Source organism: Pinus tabuliformis, chromosome 2_2, assembly GCF_031772625.1.
Source record: "Pinus tabuliformis cultivar Carrire ecotype Pingquan chromosome 2_2, CPIR1, whole genome shotgun sequence".
Taxonomy (NCBI): Eukaryota; Viridiplantae; Streptophyta; class Pinopsida; order Pinales; family Pinaceae; genus Pinus; species Pinus tabuliformis.
Window position 1 is genome coordinate 821,906,811 of NC_142300.1, and position 13,892 is coordinate 821,920,702.

Sequence of the window (13,892 nt, forward strand, 5' to 3'; positions counted from 1 at the left end):
ATGGAAGGTCCTGAAAGAAACATGACTTGGAAGGAGATTGCTGTGTGAAGGAAAACCAAATGTGGATTAGAAGATCACTTTCTGATGAAAAGAAAGATGACATGAATATTGGTTCAACCTTATGGTTTGTTGAACGGAAGTGATGGAGAAATATGGTTGAAGCCCTACAAAGAAGTTATGATGAAGAAGGCTCCATAATGAAGAAGATGAATTTCATGAAATGATGCAGAAATTGGAGCTCTACAACCTGAGGATAGTACTATGATCTCCAATAAAGAGCATATAACTACTATTGGAAACAAGTACCTAGTTGAGATGGAGCTTGGGAAAGTCCCTTGTTAAAAGGGAGCTTGGGAATACCCCTTTTATAGGAATGTGTATATCCTCCCTAGTTGAGAGGGGGAGATAGAGACAACATTCTTGTCTTCATGTTATGAAGAAAGAATGAAGATTGGGTAAGCATATGAGATTGGTTCCGATACTCTTTGAGGGTGTGGTAGGGCATCCAATAGGAAAGATAAATTGAAGAGGAAATTCCTCGAGGATGTGTTTTCCAAGAAAGGAATGGTCCTAAAAGGACATACCTTGTGAACATCTGGATGGGGTATGTGCCTTGAGAGACAATGATGAAGGTGTCTATAAATCATTCGTCTCACCAACATCGTGCTCTACTCTTGTGGAGAGATAGAGCTATTAGTTAAGGCCTTGCTATGTGACAATGCTGGTTGATATAATGAGATGCATTGACATAAGCTGATATGGTAGCTTATGAGATGGCTTACCAATTCGACTCTTCTTATGAGTATTCTTCAGTATGAGAATGTCCAAAAACCTCCCTAGTTAAGAGGGAGTGTTGAAATGTGTAACTAGTTTCAGTCTTCAAAATGTCTATTGTAATCATGATTTTATGTATTTGATATTAAAGAAAAAATCTATTATTGTCATTCTTGATGCATGGGTTTCATGTTCAAAATAAATTTATTTGTAGGTAAAGCACCCATTGAGTGCTCCTAGGTTTGTCATAGAATTATTAAGTCAAAAGAGTCATTGTCATACATGTAAGACCCCTTTGGGCATGTTGTATCTCGTAAAGAAAATTTTTGTAAAGTCAAAAGTGTCATAAAGACCCTCCAAGACTGTTGAACAAGCCGGCCTACAAGAAGGATTAAGTAGGCCTCATGGAAAACCATTCGACCTCCTAAGAAGCCTGTATATAAGAGACACCAACCTCATTTAAGGAACAATCAATGAAGCAACAAGAAGTTCGATTAAGCAAGAAAGAGAAAACTTAAAATGGCAAAGAGAATAAGGACTAGAAGAAGGAAAGGAACAAAGTCTTTGAAAGTTGCTTTTGGGCTATCATCTCCTCACACATGCGAAGATTAGGGCTACATCACTACAACACGATCGAATTGCAGAAAGGAGTTGAGTTAGGGCAATAAAAGGTCTACTTTGCATGCTGGATTCCAAAGAAGGAAGAACCAAGTCAAGCGAAGGAGAAGGAAGGAATAAATCACCATATTTTCCACATGTGCAAGAGCTAGGGTTTCTGTAGTAGCTGGAAATTGCAGTCAAGAAGTTGTTGGGGGTCAATGTTGTTGGGGTAGAAATTGTTAGAAAAAGTTGCTGGAAGCTGTGAATGTTGACTTGGTCTTGGAGGGGTTTTTGTCAAGGGTCATAGCTCTTGAAATTTGTCATTTGAAGTTCTGTAAGAAGAGGAGTTCCTATGGATTTTCCCCTCAAGAGGAGAGGTTTTGGCCTTGGCTTATAGCTTACATCTTGTGTCCTCTTGTATTATTATTCTTCATTGTTTGGTAGTTGTTTGATGATAGAAGACACAATAATAATAAAGCGAAAGAAGAAACTAATCATGTTAAGTAAAAATACATCACAAGCAATTATCAAGGTTAGAAAAATCATCTAATTAAGATGCCCCTAGATTTCTCAACAAAAGGAAGGGACTAACAACAAGGTGATCAACAACTGTTATAATCAGGGAGCTGGGGAGGAGTCTTTATTGATGTATTTGTTTTGGAGTCTTTATCCTTGTGTGGTACAAGAGTTGTAAGACTTAGGGTTTGTAAACCCTAGACTTGGAGGTTATGACTTGTATTGAAGTCTTAGATGAGAAAGTCCTAGGGTTTATGGGATGAAATCCTAGAGCAATAATTGGAATGTTGGATGCAAGTAGGGTTTTTGTGATGCATACTTGGTTTATCTCCTTGATAGCATGTGGAATGGATTGGTGTTGATACTAGCCTCTTATTGAGCATTTGGTGTGGCTAGATAGTTTGATGAATTTGCAGGGTGAAAAAACCCCAATTCTTACATTTTATGCAAGAAAAAGGAAAGGAAAGCATCATGCATCAACAATTGATGTTGATATTGAAGATGAGCATCCACCTCAGAAGAAGATAAATGATTCCAAGCTTGATGAGATTGTTGATGGAATTCATTGATTTCTATAAGGAGGCAAGGATCAAGAGGGAGTTGACAATTGCGTACAACCCTCAATAGTTTCTTTATCAAGAGATAAGTACTTCATATTTATTATTTTATTTTGGCCTCTTTTCTTTGTATTTTACTTGGTTATGATTTCTTCTTCCATGGCCTCCTGAATGGAGGGAATAATGGGTACATTATGGTGACTACCAATGAAATGATTCATACAGTAGATCAGTAGATGGCAACATCGAGAAGTACCAAGCAAGATTTGTGACAAGAGGGTTCTCCTAGAAAGAGGGAGTGGACTACGAGAATATTTTTGCTCTAGTCACCTAATGGTCATATTCTTGGGCTCGAGCATAAACTTAACAAGAGTGATTGATGTTCGAGAGGGAGGAGTGTACAAATTGTTAGGACATCCAAGACCATGCTAGATGATCGAAAGAGCTTCCAATTCCAAGGGAGAAGATAGTGAGGCAGAATGGAAGGAGAAACTTTCCAAGAGGATGTCATGAATTTGACTGATGCTAAGAGACAGGAGGTCTCTAGTAGAAATATTCTTTCTTTGAAGGAACCATGTCAGACAATAAGATATGCTTTAGCGACATAGGGAGCTACAGTGGAAGAAAGGATTTCCTACGTGATAAAGGGAGCAACAGTGGTAGAAGGACTTGCCTACGTCACATAGGAAGTTGCAGTTGCAGAAAGACCGAATTACATGACAAAGGGAGCAACAATGGCAAGATAATTTGTTTCCATGATAGAGGGAGCATACAATATTACCATAGGAACACTTGGTTCAATGCAAGAGGGAGTTAGTGTTGGAGTTTGAGATGAAGGATCTTGGACTGATGCACTATTTCTTGGGATTGGAGGTGTGGTAGAGACCAAATGAGATCTTCCTCGGACGAGGGAAGTACATTGTCCATATTTTGAGGAGATTTGACATGATGGATTGCAAGTCCATGTATACACCTATGGTGACCAATTTGAAGACGCTGGGTGATTCTACTTCAGATTCAGATTTGGTGTATCCCACAATGTGTAGGGAGTTATGTACCTAGTTAATTCTAGGCCAAATATTTGATTTGTAGTGAACACCTTGATCATGTATATGGTTGAGCCGAGGTAGGCACATTGGTTTGCGACAAAGAATGTGTTGAGGTATCTACGTGGTACAATCACATATGGTTCGAGATATGTCTCAGGTGCTGAGGTGAAGCTGTAGGGATATACAAATTCAGATTAGGATGAGAGTGGAGAGGATTAGACGAGCACATCAAGGTGTTGCTTCAACTTGGGACCAGCTATGATATCATGGTTTTGCAGGAAGAAGACTTCTGCCACACTGAGTACATGAGAGACGAAGTATATCGCTGTCAGTGCCACAGTTAGGGAAAAGTATGGCTTCAGAAGTTACTTACAAGGCTATTTGATCAAGAGCTTGTGTTGACCTTGATATTTTGTGGCAATCAAAGTTGTGTCAAGTTTTCAGAGAATCTAGTTTTTCATGACATGTTGAAGCATATTGAGATCAAATATCATTTCATCTGAGATACGGTGCAAAGAGGAGCAATGGAGCTTTAGTACATATGAGTAGATTGCAAACATTCTCACCAAGCCTCTATTTAGAGCATATTTTGTATACTTTAGAGACAAACTTATCATGATGAATAATGTCTCCCTTATTGAGAGGGAGTGTTGATTCTTCGGAAGGATCTTACATCCTTCTACATGGTTCTCTTGGAAGACATCCACAATTCTTCCCTTTGGCAGCCTTGCATAACCCCATCAAAATACTAGTTCACAAATAAGAAATGAACACTTAAATCATAATTACCTTTGTGATGGTATTTCATCATGAAATATTTTTGTAGGTGTCAACTTCCAACATACATGTTGACACATCTCCTAAATATACGTATTGTCAAGGGTATCCATCTTTTCCAGACTTCCTTCAGAGTCTTTATATCTTTCTGGGAGATATCATAGTCATATCTTATTGGGCTTTTGGATGTTGAATTCCTTTTTCATTGTTGCATATTCCGTGATCTCTTCCTTTCTTTCTTCACATATTTCATTCCCAAGAACTTCCAATTAGAGTTCCTCATTTGTATTCAATCACCTCATACTCCATATGAGGACACATTATATTGATTTTTGTTGAAGAAAGTGTAACTAGGTTCAGTCTTCATACATGTAATTTTGATCTTTTTACTTGTAAGTGAAAAGGATTATTATTTTTGTCATTATCAAGAATGGGTTTCTTTCCCATTTGATAGGTCAAGCACATGTTTAAGTGCTTCTAGGAAAGTCAAAGAGTCAATGTAATTGTTGAAGACCCATGTGGGCATGTTACACTATGTAAACATATGTATTAGAGTCAAAGAAATACGTTTAGGGTGATCCTCCAAAGAAAATGCAAGTCTGCTCTTCAAGTCATCTCAAAGAATGAATTTTGGTGCACTTAAATTCAAGTCGACATCACTAGCTCCAATCGGCCCAAAAAGGAGGTACATAATCCTATATATAGGGCAGTTCGACCTCATAAAAGGATCATCAAGTGATATTTGAAATCAGTGAAGACAAGAGTCAAGAAAGAGGTGTGAAAAAGGGGCATAAAGATGATTCTAGGGCAACAAAGAAGAAGGAAGTGAAACTAAGTTTTGGAGGGTTGTTTTAGGGTCTAAGTCTGTCACACATGTGAAGAAAGGAGGGCAGTTCTGCAGTCACATCAGATCCAAAAGTGAAACAACATAATCAAGTTTAATTGGGCTAAGAAAGGACTTCTAATAAAGTCTCCATCTCTAGCGAAGAAAAGGACACCTAAAGCGAAGGAAAGAAGGAAGAAAAAGGGCCAAGTAAAAGTCTATATCAGCCACATGTGCGAATAAATTAGACCTGCAGTAGGGTAAAAAGGATCAGCCTCTCAACTCAGAAATATATCTCAAGGAAGGTCTCATTCTCTAGACTAAGTGTTAAGGAAAAGGAATATTGCCAAGCAAAGTAGAGAAGGAAAGGAAGACTCCAAAGAAGAGGTCTCTAAGGAGACTTAGGGTTTCTGCAATTGTTGGAAGAAGTGCGAAGGAAGAGATTAAGGTGAAAAGCAGAAGAAGGCATTGATTGAAGGACAAAAGGAAGAGAGATGGTGTCTTGTATTTGGAGGATCTACTAGTCAAGGGTATAGGGTTTGGAATTTGTTAATTGAAGCTTCAATAAGAGAATTTTTCAGAAGGGTTTTCCTCTCTAGGAGAAAGAGGTTTTGCCCTGGCTGAGAGCCAACATGTTGCATTCTTGTCTCCTTTTGTTTTGGTAATTGTTTGATGAATTAAGAGAACACACATTAATAATAATAAGAGAAGATTGCGCTAATAAGAAAAAGTAAAAGTACTTCACAAATTGTTATCATCGTGAGAAGAATCTCACTATAACCTAGATGCCCTAGATTCTTCAACAATTTCATTCAATAAATATGTGATCCATGCATTCCTACATCCTTTGAGGGAGAAGATCCTTTCTTTGATCATGATTCCCAAGATAGAACATTGATCCATGTTGCCTACAACCATATGGAAAGACTACCATAATATCAAATGTAAGCATACATACCTCATCTTTCCTTTGGGTCATCCGGACTTCCTATAGCAGCTTCCTTTGAATTAAGGAGCTTCATTCCTTTGATCTGCTTCACTGTTATGTCACAATACCATCATCCCATAAATTCCACAAGTTTGGATATCTTGGTGAAACACTTGCTTCCCCTCATGGTCGGTGATCCTTTCAATGAAGATTCCATCAAAGAATCTTTAGAATCTGAAGTATCCCCATTAACAAATGTTTCCTTCTGATAGATGTATGATGACCCTTTTTCTAGAGTACTTCTTCCTTTTTCCATTAGTATCATTTGAGGTTTCAATGAGGTTTCCAAGAGATATATCCTACATAGTTCACTGCCATAGGTTTTGCTCCAGACATCCTTCATGTTGCCTATGACGCAAACTCTTCTAATGCTTCTACTATGATGCCATACTCTAATATCATGCATCCTATCTTATTTTGAATTCTTCCTATCTATAATTTATACAATAGAAGATTACCTTTTAGTGAAGGAGATTATCTCAGTTATAGTAGAGATCTCTCACTTCCTCCTTCTTAGGCTTCTTCGTCTCAGGTTCTTCCACTTCTTCGGTAATATGGGCTTCTTCCTTGCTTCTCTTATTAATGTCCCTTTTATGTTTAGGAAAATCTCTTCTATAATTCCCATATTCTTGAAATCCACAACATTGAACTTTAGCCATCTTCTTCTTTTTCTTTTGAGGACCAAATTTACCAAACTTCCCTTTTCTTTCTGTCAATGTTTGACCCCTTTCATTTGATCCTTTATCACTTTCTCTCCCTTCAACATGTTTTCTTGTATCTTGCATATAGACCAAAAGTTGCTGAATGGGATAGCTTCCTCTTCCTTATAGGCATTAGATATGAGGCTACCTTGTTCATCAGTTAATGCATTTAGAATAATGGAGATCATTTCTTTATCAGATGTCATCTCTCCTAGATCTTGCAATTGAGTTTTTATTTGAGATGCTTTTGAGAGACATGAATATATCCCTTCATCCTTTGATACCTTCAATTTATATATATCAGATCTAAGTGATATTATATTTATTATTGCACTTTCAGAGAATAGTTCTACCAGCTCATCATATATCTCTTTTGATGTCTCCAGCTCAACTATATAGGGAATGAGCGAATCTTTGATAGATTCCTTAATAATATTTTGAGCCCTTAGACCCCTTTCCATATATTCAGATAGCGCTTGATCTTCAGATGGTTTGGAGACCTTTCCATGGGCATGATCAATGACTTCTTTTACTTCAAGGACTATGTCTATCCTTCTTTTCCATGCAAGGAAGTTCAATGTCCCAACCAACTTATAGTTCTCCTTGAAACTTGAAGTCATTTACTAGATTAGATTATAGAAAAAAGGTACTTACTTGTTAAGTGAAGATATAATATTCAACTTGATCCCTTTTTTGATGATGATTGATTAAGATATCTTAATGATTCTCGGATGGTCTTGTTTTAAGGATAAGGAGATCCATGCTTTAATAAGGGGAAGTCTGCCTTGGAACCTTTAGAAGATGATGATAATTCCTTTAGCCTTATGTCCTTCAAGATACTTTGACTTATTTGATGGTGAATAAGTGCATATTATAAATGATTTTAGGGTTTCGACTCTTTCTCTGCTTTTTTCTTGATGATGATTCTAAGACTCTTGCTGAAGTATATTTCTTCGATCTAGGGTTTTGGTATGATGCGGATCTTGAAATTTCACTTCGTTATTATTTGTCCCAGTTTGACCCTTTTCTTGAAACTCAATCCTTGTGTGTCTCCTTGATTAGATGCCCCTTCTTGACTTTAACACCTTAGCTACGATACCATGTTGAGAAATCTAGGGCATTAATAGTTGATTTCTCTACTTATGATAATTTCTTGTGATAGTATTTTTAATTCTTGATTGCGATCTTCTCTTCTTGAGTTATTATTGTGTTCTTTTCATCAATACAATTACTAGATCATGAACAATAAAGAGACAATAGACACATTATATAGGTTTGTCAGCGAGGGCCAAAACCTCTCACTCTTTGAGAGGAAAACCCAAACGAAATTATTCTGATAGAACTTCAATTGACGAATACCAAGACCATGACAGAGACCCTTGACACTAATACCAATTCACTAGCCTCCTCTTCAACACTGCTCTTCCTTTCCTCTTCCCGGCTTCCTTCAGATTATCGACCTCTTCTTGTAGGTCTGCAACCCTACCACATAAACCCTTGATGATTTTCACTCCTTATATAGTCTCCTAAAGAGGGAGACTCCTTTCACTTCCTTACTTAGCCTCCTTCAGTGAAGTCCTTTCCCAAACTTGATCACCTTTTTATGATTGAAAATTTCGGTCTATCCTTGCCAACTTTGGACTTGTAATTTCATGCACGTGTGAGTTTAATCTGGCCCAAAACACTCCTCCAATGATGACCCTCTCCCTCACTATCTTCTTTTCCTCCTTTGCTGATCTAGAGGCTCTTTCTTATTATGTTTCTCACACTTCTTCTTAGTCTTGCTTCACCGAAATTGATTGTCTCCAAATGAGGCTGAGTATGGGTACATATACTTGTTTTTCCATGTCCATTTGATTGACATGATATCTAGAGTAGGCCAACATGATCTTTCTTGAATCATCCTTACATTTTAAGCCGACTTGAGTGAGGGCTAGTGACAAGGTCTTGGAGGGTTCCTTACAAAGACAAATATGACACTTTACAATGTGTAACATATCTTCATTAAATGACAAGGAATCTTTAGACTTTTATGACTAGATGACAATATCCCTAAGGGTTCTCAATGGGAGCCTTTACTAAAAATAAAATCTCTTGCTCATGAAACCCATGATGCAAGAATTACAATAATTTTATTTCTTCTTCTTCACATATCTTACATAAAATTATAATTACATGTCATTATGAAGATCGAAGCTAGTTATACTTTTCAACACTAACTGTACAAATGTCATTTTCACCAATTGGAATAGGAAAGAGATCCAATTGTGTGTCAAGTGGGACTGGGGATGGCTTAGAAAGATAACACCCTAGATCAGTTTCTAAGAAGCAATTTCCAAATATTAGATCCAAGAAAGTAACTATTTGATTTTTTCCTTCAAAGGGAGTAACCGTGTGTTTCATGTATGACTTTGATTTCACTCAGATATGATTGTTCCTACCCTTGTAAAAAATCCACAAATGTGACTGGTCCGTAGAAAAAAACCCCTATAACTTGTTGGACTAGTCTTTGATCAACAATACACCGCATGCTTTTGGAATGTCCAAAATTACTATATTTATACATTGGTGAACTCGTTGGTCAGAAGATAAGAGGATCACCCCATTTCTGAGTTCATCAATCACATGGACAAGAGTCATGTCCAACTAAATTATATGTGCATCTATTTTATCCAATTTTTCATTGATTTTCTTTTCTACCGACAAAGGCATTACATTTACAGATGCACCAAAATAAACTAAGAAATTGTGCACATTATAATTAAAATTTTTGAACATTAATAGAAATGAAGGGAAAAGTGTGTTTGAATCTAACATTAAATAATTAAGTACATATTCGATGGAACCAAAGGACACACCAGATCCCTTCTATGAAGAAGCTCCGTTACCAGAGGTGGATTGTTCGAGTTCAGAGACAAGCAGTTCCCACTGACTCATGATCTTTTTTAGTTTGAAGAGTGAAATATTCATGCGAGCTTTCTTCGTCTCATCAACTATGTTGTAATCCAGTGCGAGAGATATTTCCAAAGTGTCTGCTAGAGTTTCTTTATCTACTACTTTCAGAATGATGGGATTCCTTTTGTTGTTCGCGAAAGTACTTCTTGATGTAGCTGCATTTCCAGACTTATTCTGAGTGTTCTAAGATGAGTTGAGGAGCGGTGTGATCTTCGTCAACGAATTCTCTTTCAATTTATGCTTCGTCAACTCTTGTGGGAAGTGTTGTAACTTATTTTTACCCTAGTTTTTTTTACTTTTGTTGAAAAAAATAGAAATAAAGAAATAAAGAAAAATGTCAAAAGAAAAGAATAAAACAAGGGATATATATATATATATATATATATATATATATATATATATATATATATATATATATATATATAATGAATACAATAAAAATCCCAAATTCACGAGAAAATCAAAATTCCGCATTGCTTTTTATGTTTATTATTTTTATCCATTGTATATTTTGTTGAAGGATTATTTTTTTATAAATAAAAGTATGATTTGACATTTTTTCGTGTTGCAATAAAGTTCAAATGAATGAAGGAGATCATCCTCGCTCGCATCAACGACGGGGATGATTTTGAGACACCACCCCCGCAATCAGATTTTAACAGGGGGGATCCAAAAAGCTATTTTCAATTAACCGCCTATTATATGTGGCACCTCCACAACAACTTTGGGACCCCGCTCTCCTAAACCACTAATTATCCACCCGCCCCTCTGAAAAAAACTTCCCATTCATGTTTCTCTTCCCCGCCTGCTCACGCCTTGCCACCTGTACCTCTCCTATTCGCCCCCACCAAATAACTGTTATACCATTTAATTTCTCCCGCCAAACATTCTATAATCGTTTAATCATTAATTTTTTGTGCAAATGTCTAATTCATTAATTAGACACACCTAAAAATGGTTATAACCTCTTTGATCATTCAAATTCCCTCTTTTCAAAACCACATATCACTCTGCATATTCCATTTCACCATTTCAACTCTCAGCATTGCCAGTGCGACCCTGAATATCATAGCTACGCAACAATATTTGTCAATTGTCTAGTAATTCAACAACCTTAGCCTGTAATTTCCTGTTTACGATGTCCTCATCTAAAGGCAAGTCAAAACTAGTTGTAGAAAGCCCTACACTACCCTCTGTAATTAACCTATATGAGATCTCCCTGGTAGATATGCAGTATAAAATCTTAGAAACCCAGTGTGAGTTCAATCTTTATGAACTCCACAGCGAGGCAAACTAGAAGTTTCTCAATGTCAGTGATGAATTAATCATTTTGAAGTCTTTCCTTACCCAATTAATCTTTCCCCAGACCCATATTTTCCCTGAATTTGTTACCTCGTTTTATCTCAGATATCTTCCTAGTCAAATGTAGTTTCCCAAAATAATCAAGTTTTATTTGCTCTTACTCTTGAGTCCATATGTCAAGCACTCCAAATCAATCCTTCAGCTCTTCTACACCCTTTTTCTACTAATTCCCTCATGGATATTTACCAAAAAAACACATTTCCTCAGTGAGCCCAAATCATTGAGTCATTCTTAGCTGAGAATTTTGAGTTGCCTAGTACCACTTCACCTTATTTCACTTCAATTTTCCCATAAATGTCTAGGCAAGTCATTTCCATGGTCTTGTTTGTTTGTTAGGTTACCTTATCGATGAGTGGGGTGATGAAGTGATGCTAGGTTTTTTATCAGTGTTATTTTTGGGTAATAAAACCTCACTGATTTTCAATTACATCCAATTTTTGGCAGACAAAATTCATGATCAATTTTTAAAGTTTTCTACTAAAGGTGCTTTTAAACATCAGTAAGTTCTTGTGTATTTACTTTTATTTCATCAAGAAGATAGGTTTAAGTTCCCATTATAGAAGTTAGATGCACAAGGAAAGCCTCAGTCAGTCATTCACTAGACTTCCTTGGTAAGGAAGAACACAAAATATTATTCCTTCAATGATTATGTAAACTTGTTTTTGCATGTATTTATGTCTTCTTAGGAGTGATGCTATACCAAGGATTCATCTGAAATCAGAAGAATTCTGCACCTTACTGAAAAAGCCAAAATTGGAGACTGGTACCTCTACCAGAATTATATAGAAATAAGAATATATGGATGTGAAATTCCTCCCTACAGATATTAGTATTTGTGCCAATCAGGATCTTTGCCTTAGAATACATAAGGCAAATTATGAACATGGATGTTCTGCATTTTGTATCCAAGAAGTAGAAAGCCCAATTCAGGTTGAAGGCATAGATTGGCCTTTTCATTGTTAATACCAAGGTAGCAATGAAGGAGGTAGATATTTTATTAAAGCAGATTAAATTCAGGTTGAGATTTACTTGGTCCTATGATCCCTTGGGAATCATTTAGAAGTTGAGAGTTGAGCATAAAACAATTCCATATGTACATACAACTAGGACAAAGATAGAACATTATGCAATTCAAGAAGAATGGTGAGAGAATACATTACAAGAATCTCAGGAACAGATTGTTAGTCAGACATATTCGCAGAATCCCGTTCCTCAAGAAAAAGAAACCAAAAGACCAAGATAAGGTTTGTCTCCTAGAGACTCAGAAGTTCAAACCATAGGTTTCATAATTTTCAAAAGGAGAAAGAAGACAAACACTAATAAGGAGTCTTCAGAGGACAAGCGTTCCCAGGAGCAAGACACAATGGTGCTGTCAGGTTTTCCTACCACTTATTTTCCACAGATTGAAGAAATTACAGATTCTCCTGTATCCTCTGTTTCTCATGATACAACGCAGTAAAATATTTTTGCTATATACAGAGAAATTAAAAGGAAGAATGAAGCATTAAAGACCACTACCTATTCATAATTTTGGAAGCAATCTTCCACTACACAACACAAAATTCTATCTGCATTTGATATTGAGAAGGGATAGTTCTAATTAGCTTTCTTGGAACCTAAAGTTCTAGTCCCGAAGAGTGCAAAAGGTTACAAAACATCCATTTTTTCTTTTGACACCAAGAAAATTCATGCCATTGATCAAATTGACCTACATAAGTAGGTTGCTGAAATGATATATTCCACATTAACATGTTCAACTATGGAAGCTTCCAAACCGAAAGCTTCTCTGAACAATATCCATACACAGTTGAAGATGGAGAAAATGTCATCTCTAGCTAAATATATCAGAATCAAAGCTCTTCAAGATTTGGCGATCAAACTAGGATATGATCCTAGTAATATCAAAGTGGCAGAAGAGATGATAAAAAAGAAGAACGCTGACATTCAAGAATTGAAGAAGAAACTTAAACTTCCTACTACTGAACATCCACAAGCTAGGGAAGTTGGTTAGCTAGAAAGGGAGAAAGAAAATATGTTCAAATTGATAGTTGAACAGAATGTCGAAATTCAGAAAATGGGAGCTGAGAGTCACTCCTCAAAGAAAAAGAGAAACACCTCAATGGTTCATCTGCCATTCCTATAGATACTACTTCAATAGCAGGGACATCTACAACAACGACCATCACAATAGAAGCACATTATACGAACTCAACAGAACAACTGTCAAAGGCCATGGGAGACTTATCTCTGAAGGATCAATAAATTGAAAAACTTAAAATGTAGCTCCAAAAGATCCAAGAACATAAGATTAATTTTGATAATGCATATTTGGTTGAGATTCAAAAGAATTATAAATTAACTCAGTAATTAGAAGTTTATGAAAATGAATCTTTAATTGCATAAACTATTGCTCAGGCCAAGAAAAAAAATTGGATAGACATTAATGTATCAATGATTGAGTTATGGCCTTCAATTGAAATTATTTTTGAACAAGAAGATTTATTGCAGAGGTCAGAAGAAGCAGTAGCAGAAATAAAGGAGGACCTGGACCACAAACCTGGATATGCTACAAGGATAATCAAATTCCTAAACTCCAAGACAAAGATGAGCTTGAAGAATTCTATATTGAAGACATAACTAAAGATGCCTTGGAGGTCAGAAAGGTTTTAACCAAGAGAAATTTGATGCTACAACTCGAGAACAAGTGCCAGAATTTGGAGTTTTATATTAAGAAATTTCACAGGAAATTCAATGCTTTACATTAGAAAGGACTTCCAACTTTGCAGGATA